General features: G+C 55.5%; 1 protein-coding gene across 3 annotated transcripts in view; it reads left to right on the top strand.

Moving 5' to 3' along the window:
- The first annotated feature begins 219 nt into the window (after positions 1-219).
- SULF2 (sulfatase 2) overlaps positions 220-9,455 on the top strand; it is a 141,507-nt gene continuing 132,271 nt past the window's right edge. The window contains exon 1 of one of the 3 annotated variants that reach the window (XM_021077816.2): positions 220-796. The gene's annotated coding sequence lies outside the window, so the exon portion shown is untranslated. Of the gene's footprint in view, positions 998-1,280; positions 1,452-9,455 lie in introns of those variants that run through there. The other 2 variants (XM_021077817.2, XM_085004176.1) reach the window with 2 other exon arrangements.

The following is a 9,455-nucleotide window of genomic DNA, read 5'->3' as shown; positions in this document are numbered from 1 at the left end:
TACCCTTCTCTGCAGCTGAAACTGTTTTCCCTTAGCAACGGAGCGGGGTTTTCTGCAGCTACTAGTTGGTTCTCTGCCAGCTCATTGCCCACCGCTGTCAGCCCTGTCCCCCTCCAGGCCTCTCCTGGGACGCTGGGGACAGTGGAAAGCACGGTGGACAGCACCACCTTGAGTCGAATTCCTCCCCTCTCGAGGAAGCCGGTGTCTCCTCCTTTCTTTCCTATTCCCGGACCATTTCTGGGCAACGGCAGCTCTTTTCACGTGAGCTCAAGTTAATGTCTCAGGGAGCTTCCTGGGCGCGTGGGCAGTTCACCCTGCGATCTAGCTGCCCGCCCGGCCTCGAGCCGGCGTCTCCAAAGGGAAACGTGTGTGGTTAGAGGCGAGCGCCGGCTTTCAGCGAAGGCGGTCGAGTGTTTGCAGACCGGGGTGAGCCCTTGTGACAGCAGATAAAAGAAAACATTTATTAACGTGTCATTACGAGGAGAGCGCCCGTCCGGGACTGTTGCACGCCCCGCGGAACACTTGGCTCCTTCCAGCTCAGAGGCAGGAGAAAAAGAAAGCGGAAAAGAGGCGAGGATTCTTTCTCTTCGTTCCAGCCAAGTGGACCTGATCGATGGCCCTCCTGACTTTATTGTGATTTCTGCTTTATTAGAGATGCCCTCCTCGTGTGTGTGTGTTACACACGCACGCACGGCTCTGGCCCGCGTCCCTCCCTCATTTCCAGCTCCTGGGCGAATCGAATCCCACAGCTGTTTCAACTCTCCGCCGAGGGCGAGCGGGCGCGAGTGTGTGTCGGGTGAGTGTGCGTCTGTGTCCCGGCGAGGGTGCGCGCTCGGCGCCGGGAGCGCGGCCAGCGGGGTCCCGAGGCATCGGGAGGCGGAGTGCCGTCCGGACCCCCCGCTCTCCGCCACTGCCCCGTCCGGGGCTGGACTTCGGGGCCGGAACCGGGCGCCGGGGGCAGCAGGGCCAGCCGGGCCGCCAGTCCTTCCAGCCAGAGGTAAAGCGCTGGCACGCGGGGGGCGCGGGGAGGGCGCCGCCGTGGGTCCCCGGGGCCCCCGCCGCTCTCCGCCCCGGCGCGCGCTCGGCTCCCCCGCGCGGAGGCCGGCGGCCGGCAGGCAGGCGGGGGGCCGGACCCCGGCGGTGCCAAGGCGTTGGGGCGCTGCGAGAGCCGCCCGGGCGGGGCGCGGACCCGGACTTTGGCGAGGGCGGCGTGCCGGGGCGGGGGCCGGGGGCGGCGGCGGCGGAGAGGCGGGAGGAGGCGGAGGGAGGGGAGGAGGAGCAGTAGCAGCAGCAGCACTCGCCGGGGATGCAGCAGCAGCGGCGGTGGCGGCGGCAGCAGCAGCAGCAGCGGCGGCGGCGCGGAGTCCCCTGCGCCCCGCGGCCCGGCCGGGCTGCGGCAGAGGCGGCGGCGCCCCGGGCCGGGTGAGGCCGCCGAGGGGGGGTGCGTGCTGGTGAGTGGAGCGCCGCGATCAGGTGGGCGGCCCGGGGGCTCCCGGAGCCGGCCCCGGCCCCGGGGTGAACGCGGGCAGGAGCACCACCCAGGTGAACCCGGGCTGGTCCGGACCGCCCGGCTCCGGCCCCAGCGCACAGCACAGAGGTGGGACCCGGCCGGCTGCAGGGTGGCTCCGGCGCCGGCGGACCGCGGGAGGATGACCCGTTTGACCCCGCCGGCGGGCTGGGCGAGCGGGCAAGGGCCTCCCACCGCGCCCCTGACCCGCTGAAGCGCCACGCGGAGCCCTGGAGGCCCCCGGGGGGGGGAAGTGGGGAGCAGCGCTCCGGGACCCGCCGACCGCAGGGGGATGGCCTTCTTGACCCCTTTGAGTTTAGACCCAATGGACCGGCTAGAAGCCAGACCACGTGGGGCTTCCCCGGGCAGGACGGGAGAAAGCGGTGGACCGGATCTTCCGAGACTGGGAACTAGCAGATACCGAAAGGGCAAACGGGATTAAAAAGACAAACTTCCTCCCAGGCCGGGTCAGAACCAGTTCTCATCGCCTTGTAGAGAGGCGCTCCCTTCCCTGGGCGCCCGAAGATTTCAGAAGTCTGACAGTGAAGCTGCAGCGATTTCTAGGAGTGCACTTTAAAAAAAAAAAAAAAAAATTCTTTATAGTAGTTCATTCATTCGTTCTACAAGCATTTCTGGAGCACCTCCTGGTGCCCGGCGCTACATTATGTTCCAGAGAAAGGCAATAAACAGAATCTAGTTCCTGAGCACTAGAAGCTCTCAGTTCCACTTTCAGGGCAGCTGGGGAAAGAGATTCAGCCTAAGGATGGAAAAATGTAAAGAGACAACCCACCAATCCTAGTTCTGCACAAAAACCTCCAGCTTCAATTCCCTGTCTGGAGACTGGAGGCCACGCCCCCTGCACATAGTAGGGCAAGCCCAGCCCTTCACTGTGACCATCCCCTTTCTTCTCTTCTCCCTTCCTGAAAGTTCTGAATCATTCCCCACCCCCTCTCCTCTCTGGACAGTCTTTCCTGCAGCTTGTTTTAATCACTTTTTGAGTTAAAAGTCAATATTTAATTAACCAAGTCATTACATTCAGCTTACACTCGAATCTGGGTATTTGCACATCTGTGCGCGTCGGGACACCCGCCCGCGTGCCCCTCCATCTGTCCCCTGCCTCTTTCCCACAGTGCCGCTCCCCCCCCTTCCTCTGGGGCCGAGGAGGGAGGCTGCTCTGGAGCGGGTTCTCTGGGGGATGGAGACGCAGGGAGGGTGGGTTTTCCTGGAGGACGCCCGGCACCTCTGCCTGGATCAGGAAGAGTTACTCTCATCTTGTAGTTAATAGCGAAGGGGTTTCTTCCTGCATCTCCACTACCCACTACAGAACCACTGGAGGGTTGTAATTAAATGAAAGCCATTCATTCCTTATAGAAAAAAGGGGGGCGAAGAGGCTCAAGACCACTCGCCTTGAAAGAGGTCCTTCCAGCTTTGCCTCTCACACCTGTGGAGGAGAGAATTCACAGCAGCCTGTCTCTGTGTAATTTAACAATTTAGCATCCTAATAAGCGGCTTGAGGGGAGATGATGGCCGAGGGCTTGGCTGGTGGGTGTTTACACATAAAGGATCTGCCTGCCTTGGGCCAAGTTTATGGACATAAATGCACAATGTTGGCATAGCTGCTGTGGCTGAGAGTTAGTGTGGGTTTGGGCGTTGTGTATGTTTATGGGGTTTTTTTATTTGAATTTATGGCTTTTTCTGAAACCTTAATAACATGTTAAGTTTTCAGACTTAAGGGTTGAATGATGAGTTGATTGTAAAAAAAAAGCCTCAGCCTGGAGAAGGACAGTAGGGCTCTGTGAGTGTGTGTGTGTGTGTGTGTGTTGTGTGTGCATACACACAGGCATGTGTGTGCCTCCCATTCAACAGCTCCCTTTAGCTGCCATCCCTGGGACCTAGCTGGTGCGAGGTCACACCCGTCATGCTTGAATCCATCCTTTGGATTTGGGAGTAAGATTTTCCTCTTCCTTTCCCTGGATATGTTGCATTTATGGGTTTGGACCTGCCTCAAGAGGGCAGCGTCTGGTCTCCTGAGTCAGCCAGAATGGGACTATCCCCCAACTCCTTCCAGTCTATTCTTAGATGTCCTCCCCTCAGAAAGAGACCAGAAGGCTTGGCCTGCAGAAGAATATCAGAATATCTCTGACCGGCTTATCATGAAAAGAAAGGGCTTAGTCTTAAGATGATAGATAACACTTACTGTGTCCCAGGCCAGGCACTGTCCTAAATCCTTCTGCACAAACCCCCGGAGGCAGGTCCTGTGATTGTCATGTTAAAAAGAAGGAAACTGAAGCAGGTCCTATGATTGTCGGGTTAGGAGGAAACGAAGGCACTGGAAGGATACTGACTTTCCAACAGCTGGTCCGTGGTGGAGCTGGGATTGGAGAGGCCCTGAGGCTCCGAGGTCCACGCTGACCCACTGGACTCTCCTCCTTCCCTGACTTTGGCCCTTTTGCCAAGTGTAGAAACAAACAAAGACACCAGACGTGCAGCGGAAGAGCACGCAATCAGACAATCCAACTTTGAGGCCCCTCAGTCATCCCACCCTTCTCTAAAAACCTCCACTGGGTGGGTGAGTCTGGGGTTTGTGTTTTCATTTGGAGAGTGAGGCTTGCCCTAAGAAAAATCCTTGATGGGCCTGGCAATCTTTCCTCCTCCCTGCAAGTACACACACATACACACACACTCACTCACTCACTCTCTCTCTCTCCCCCCACCCGGCCACTCCCCTAGTCAGGGTGCAAAGGGAAATACTGCTCCCGACTGGCGGGGAAAAAAAAGCCAGAAGATCTGAGGTGAGGATTTGCACCCCTAAACAAGCCCGCATGAGAGGGTTCAGATGCTCCTAGCGGTGCAGCCCTCTTGTGGTTGGTGATGGAATTGCATCAGCCTGTCCCTGGAGGGTTGGCCCAGGGGGTCCAGGGCCCTTTGTTTTAGGCCTGGGCCCTGTGTGGCCACTGGATGTGGAAGCTGAGGCTGCCTCTCCCCGCTGAGCTCCCTGCCTTCCATGGGCCCCCTCGTGATGGGCCCTGATCCGGATTCGAGGCACTGCCACACTGGAAGATCCCTGAGTTCATTGTCATTAGCTGGCATCCTGATAAATGGTGTGATTGCCTAATTGAGGTGGTTGCTAGGGAAGTAGGCCTCACTCAGAACTGAGAGGGAAGTGGTGTTGAGCTGGCCACAGGCGGTGTCAGGGTCACGGACTGGGCAGGTTCAAGAGTGGGAAGCCAGAGCCGCCTTTACCCACCTCGGCTGATGTTCGCTGGGCCCCTGTTGTGTGCCTGTCGCAAGTGGCTTCTCGGGAGTGTTTTCCCAGAGGGGCTGGAAAGTCATCAGCATCTTTGCTCTTGTAAAAGCCACCGAATGAGGAGGGGGGAAATCTCAAACCAGCAAGAGAAGGGGGGCTTAGTGGCTTTCATGACCCCCAAACCACTAAGGTCACAGCTTCAGGCACAGCTGAGTCAAGGCTCAGATTTTGGCTTGAGAACCTGTCCCAGTCCATCTCTGCGCCTCCTTCCACAGGACTGGTCTCTCCAGCTCCGAGGGCCAAGCAGGCTCTGGCACGGTGGTCGGGAGGGCCAGGCTGCCTGGCTACCCGCCCGGCTCTGTGATCCCCAGCACATAATCTTTCTATGCCTCAGTGTTCTCATCCGGCAAATGACAGTGATCGGAACACCTCTCTCCTGGCTGGCAGGAAAGGATAAAACGCCATCCATGTCAAGTGCTTGGCATGGCGTCTGACACAGGCAAGCCCTCAGTAGCATCGGCTGGTCTCGTGATTACGGTGCTGAGGTCATGGCTGTTCCCTCCTCCTCTCTGGTTCAAGCCCACCAGAAAAGACCCAAGCCTCTTTTCTGGTGATGCCCACCCAGGGCCTAAGGGTCCCTCCGGTTGGACTGGTTTATGTCACGTGCTCACTTCTGACCAATCACTGGCCACAGAAATGAGTTCCTGACAGTGGGCTTAGGCCAGGCTCCCAAGACCCAACCTGGAGCTGAGGGGCACACCCCAAAGGGTCAGGGGACACCAGGGAAGGGAGCCTGGTTGGTGGGGAGGCAGACCGCCAACGCCTGTGCTAAGGGGGGACAGGAATGTGAGAGGGGATGGCTGGATGGACCGCTTCCGTTTTGGTGGAGGTGGGGACCCCGGAAACAGCTGCTGGGCGGGCAGCCTCCACTGAGGTCAGCGGGCATGGGAAGCTGGACTTTTCTGCCTTTGTGTCTGACATGGGCACCACCCCCCGCCCCCAGCCTTGATTCTGGGCTTTCTTGTGGCTGGGGCAGTGTGTGCCAACCTTCCAACGTGAGAATTGTCTGGAGGTACTTGCTCAAATTCCAGACCCTGCTGAATCAGACCCCACCCCCCCAGGAGGGGCCTGGCTGCTGAAGGGAACCAGAGTGCCCTGAGTGTGTGTGTGTGTGTGTCCCACATCATCAGAGAGGTGGAATGAGGGCCCTCAAGGGCGGATGTCTTGTCCTCCTGTCTGATGCACGGGCTGCTGGAAGGCGGAGGAGCTGCTCTAAGTGAGATCAGGCATGTGAAGGTGTTCTAGAAACTGCTGTACGGGCGAAGAGGGCATTCCTCTTTTTTTCATCCGTGCACACGTGTTTATTGAGCAGCTACTGCGCGCCAGGCACTGCAGTAGACGTTCGCGTGAACCGAGAGAATCTGCTCTCATGGAACATCTGTTCCAGAGGGTGAAAGCGGATGATACACAAGCAGTCAAGTCCCAGGCTCTCTCAGCAAGTGACAGGCTCTACCGAGGAAACCAGCTAGTGATGTGGTGGGAAAGGATGGGGCCGAGGGGAGGAGGCCTCTCTGGGGATGGGACTTCTGACGTGTGGCCTAAATCTTGAGGATGATCCAGCCTAGGGAAGATCTGGGGGAAGAGAATTTCAGGGAGAGGAAACAGCCTGTGCAAAGGCCCAGAGGTAGCGGGGAATGGCCTAGCCAAGAGGCCTGTTTAAAACACAAGCTCGAGTTCTCATTGTGGCGCAGCAGAAACGAATCTGCCTAGGAGCCCTGAGGTTGCAGGTTCGATCCCTGGCCTTGCTCACTGGGTTCAGGATCCGGCGTTGCCGTGAGCTGTGGGGTAGGTCACAGACGCAGCTCGGATCTGGTGTGGCTGTGGCTGTGGCGTAGGTCGGCAGCTACAGCTCCAATTAGACCTCCATGTGCTGCGGGTATGGCCCTAAAAAGACAACAAATAAATAAATAAAAGAATATTATCTATAGTTCAAAAAAACACACAAATAGAAGGCCAGTGAGGTAGAGGGCTGGGGGTAAGTTGGGGGCAGGGAGGAGAGAAGACAGGGCCACGTGGGAAAAAAGTCTCATTTCAGATGAAATGGAAAACCACTGGAGAGTTCTAAGTCAGGGAAGGACATGATTGGTGTTCTAAAGAAGATCTCACTGGCTGCTCTAGAGAGGGATGCTTTGCAGGTGGAAGCCGGGCTCTGAGGATGGGAAGCTGATACTGGCCAGGGTGGGTGATATCAGCAGAGATGGAGAGAAATGGGTGGAGGCAGGGCCAGTGGTACTTTCTGGTGGATCAGATGCTCAAAATAAGGGAAGAGCTGTAGCTTTCAACCAAAGACAACTGTACCTCCTGGGGACGTTTAGCAGTGTCTGGGGATATTTTGAGTTGCCACCACTAGGGGAGGGGATACTCCTGGTATCTAGCAGGTGGAGGCCAGGGATGCGATTCAACATCCTCCAATGTGCAGGGTGCCCCCCCCCAAAAAAAAAACACACACAACAAAGAATCATGCAGCCCCCAATATCTGTAGGACCAAGAAGTCAAAGATGGCCAGGTGGCTTTGTGTGGGGTGATTCCTAACTTGGAAAGACTAGAAGAGAAGGTTTGGAGGAGGAAGAAAGATCCAGAAGTTAGTTGTGGAAAAGCTGGGTCTAGATGACACTCAACCTGGGTGGCAGAAAGCTCCCTGGGTGCTGGATACACACATCTGGAGCTGGTTGGGGCTGGCAACTGAAACGGGGGAGTCATCAGTGCATCCATGTTATTTTAAGCCTTGGGACTGGATGTGATCCTCTAGGGAGAAGGTGTTTTGTTCTCTGGTGGGGTTTCCTTCCTCCTCCCCTGCCCCAGCGCCTGTCATGCATCGAGTCGATGACTGTTCTTAGTACGTCCCACACGCTCACCTCTTTATGACACTCCTGAGAAATCCCCAAAGGCTCAAGCTGAACCTCCTCCCTTGCTCCACCTCGTCCATCTCCTCACCTCTCAGGGAACAGCAGACAGAGCCGAATAGTCATCACTCTGCAACAGATGCCCTTGGGAAATTGCTGAAGGTCATACAGGCCCCTGGGCCTCAGGTGCATCGTGAGGCCTCCAGATAGAACAGCTGTGGGCGTGGTCTTCCGAGATGCTGCAGCCCAGACATCAGGGAATTCTCTCTAACCCGCAGCCACCGCTATTCTGAATTGTCCATGGTCTCTTTGTATGATTCCAAAGCACACGTTGTCTGGTGACCCTGGCGTCTGTCATGTTGTTTCATCTTACAGAAGGCCCAGATCCACGGCTTTGCCCGCCTGGGCCTTGCTTGAAACTTGGTTAAGTTCTATCCTAAACTCCCAGGCGTTGTGAACAGGGCTTGTGTGTGTGTGAAGGGATGGGCAGGGCCATCCCGGGAGCACCCGAGATGTGTTTGGCCAAGTGGAAGCCAGATGTATTAGGGAAAGAATGTTGCCAGTAGCCTTTCTTATTGGCTGAAGGCCAGGGCCCCAGCAGGTGGCTTGACCCACCGCAGCATCCAGAAAAAGGGAATGTTTTTAGCCGAAGAAGTTCGGGAGATATCCATGCTCTGGTGAAAGGAGCAGCCCTTCTGGCCTGTTCAAGAGACAGACACTGTCTACAGATGCTGTCTAATTGCAGGCCACTTACCTGGATATTTCAAAGAACAGGAAAGCCTACTAGAGTCTTCGTGGTTTGGAGTCCTCATTGCTTGAGTATGAATCAGGATATATTATTCACAGCAAGTAATAGAATTCCTGGCTGAGAGTGGTTTATGCAATAGAAATATTGAATTCTCACATAACAAGAGTCCAAAGCAGGAGCGTGCAGGGGCCAATTTGTTGATATAATAATGCCATCAAAGACCCAGGATCTTCCCAGCCTGTTTCTCATCCTCAGCATGTTTTTGATCTTTGTTACTTCATGGTCTCAAGATGGCTGCCACAGCTCCAGACATCACATCCACATACAAAATGGGGTTAAAGAGCAGGACTCTTTGGTGTCTCTCTTTTAATCAGAGAGCAAGATCATAGGGTTTCGTACTCACCTCCAAGCTAGACAGTGGCAAAAGGAAATAAGCTTTTCATGTTTGACTTAGCTCAGTGGTTCCCCAAGCGAACGGGTCAAACTCTCTCTTCTTTTTTTTTCTTTTTTTTTTCTTTTGTGGCTGCCCCACAGCATATGGAGTTCCCAGACCAGGGAGTGACACCATAGCAACCTACACTGCAGCTTCGGAAACACTGGATCCTTAACCCTCTGTTCACGGTTGAGGATCAAGCACTCCCGAGATGCTGCCAATCCCATGGCACCACAGCGGGAACTCCTTAAACATCCTCTTCCACCAAATATATTTTGCCAGGTTTACCTGTAGTAAATTCATGGATGATATAACCTATCCACACATATGTTGTAATCGATAAAGTACCCTGACTGTTATTGAAAGGAAAGCTAAAAAGGCAAGAGATTTATAATTACACATGTGTCTTGCAACCTATGGATGCTTCAGCACAGCTACATCAGAAGATGTAGTGAAGCCATCAGATGCTCACACCAGTGGAGAGTCTCATCAATCTGACAGCTGCAGATGCACTAGGATTCAGATGCTTGGTTTTGGCAGCTCGAATACCCCAAGTGCTATGGCCATAAGCAATGTGATTTTCCAACATAGTGAATAATGTACCAAACTTTCCAGAT

This window comes from Sus scrofa, chromosome 17, assembly GCF_054392235.1.
Source record: "Sus scrofa isolate SSC_HxYL_T2T_F1_AM1 chromosome 17, Sscrofa_HxYL_maternal_Yorkshire_Landrace_v2.0, whole genome shotgun sequence".
NCBI lineage: Eukaryota > Metazoa > Chordata > Mammalia > Artiodactyla > Suidae > Sus > Sus scrofa.
This window is presented reverse-complemented; position numbering and strand designations above follow the sequence as displayed.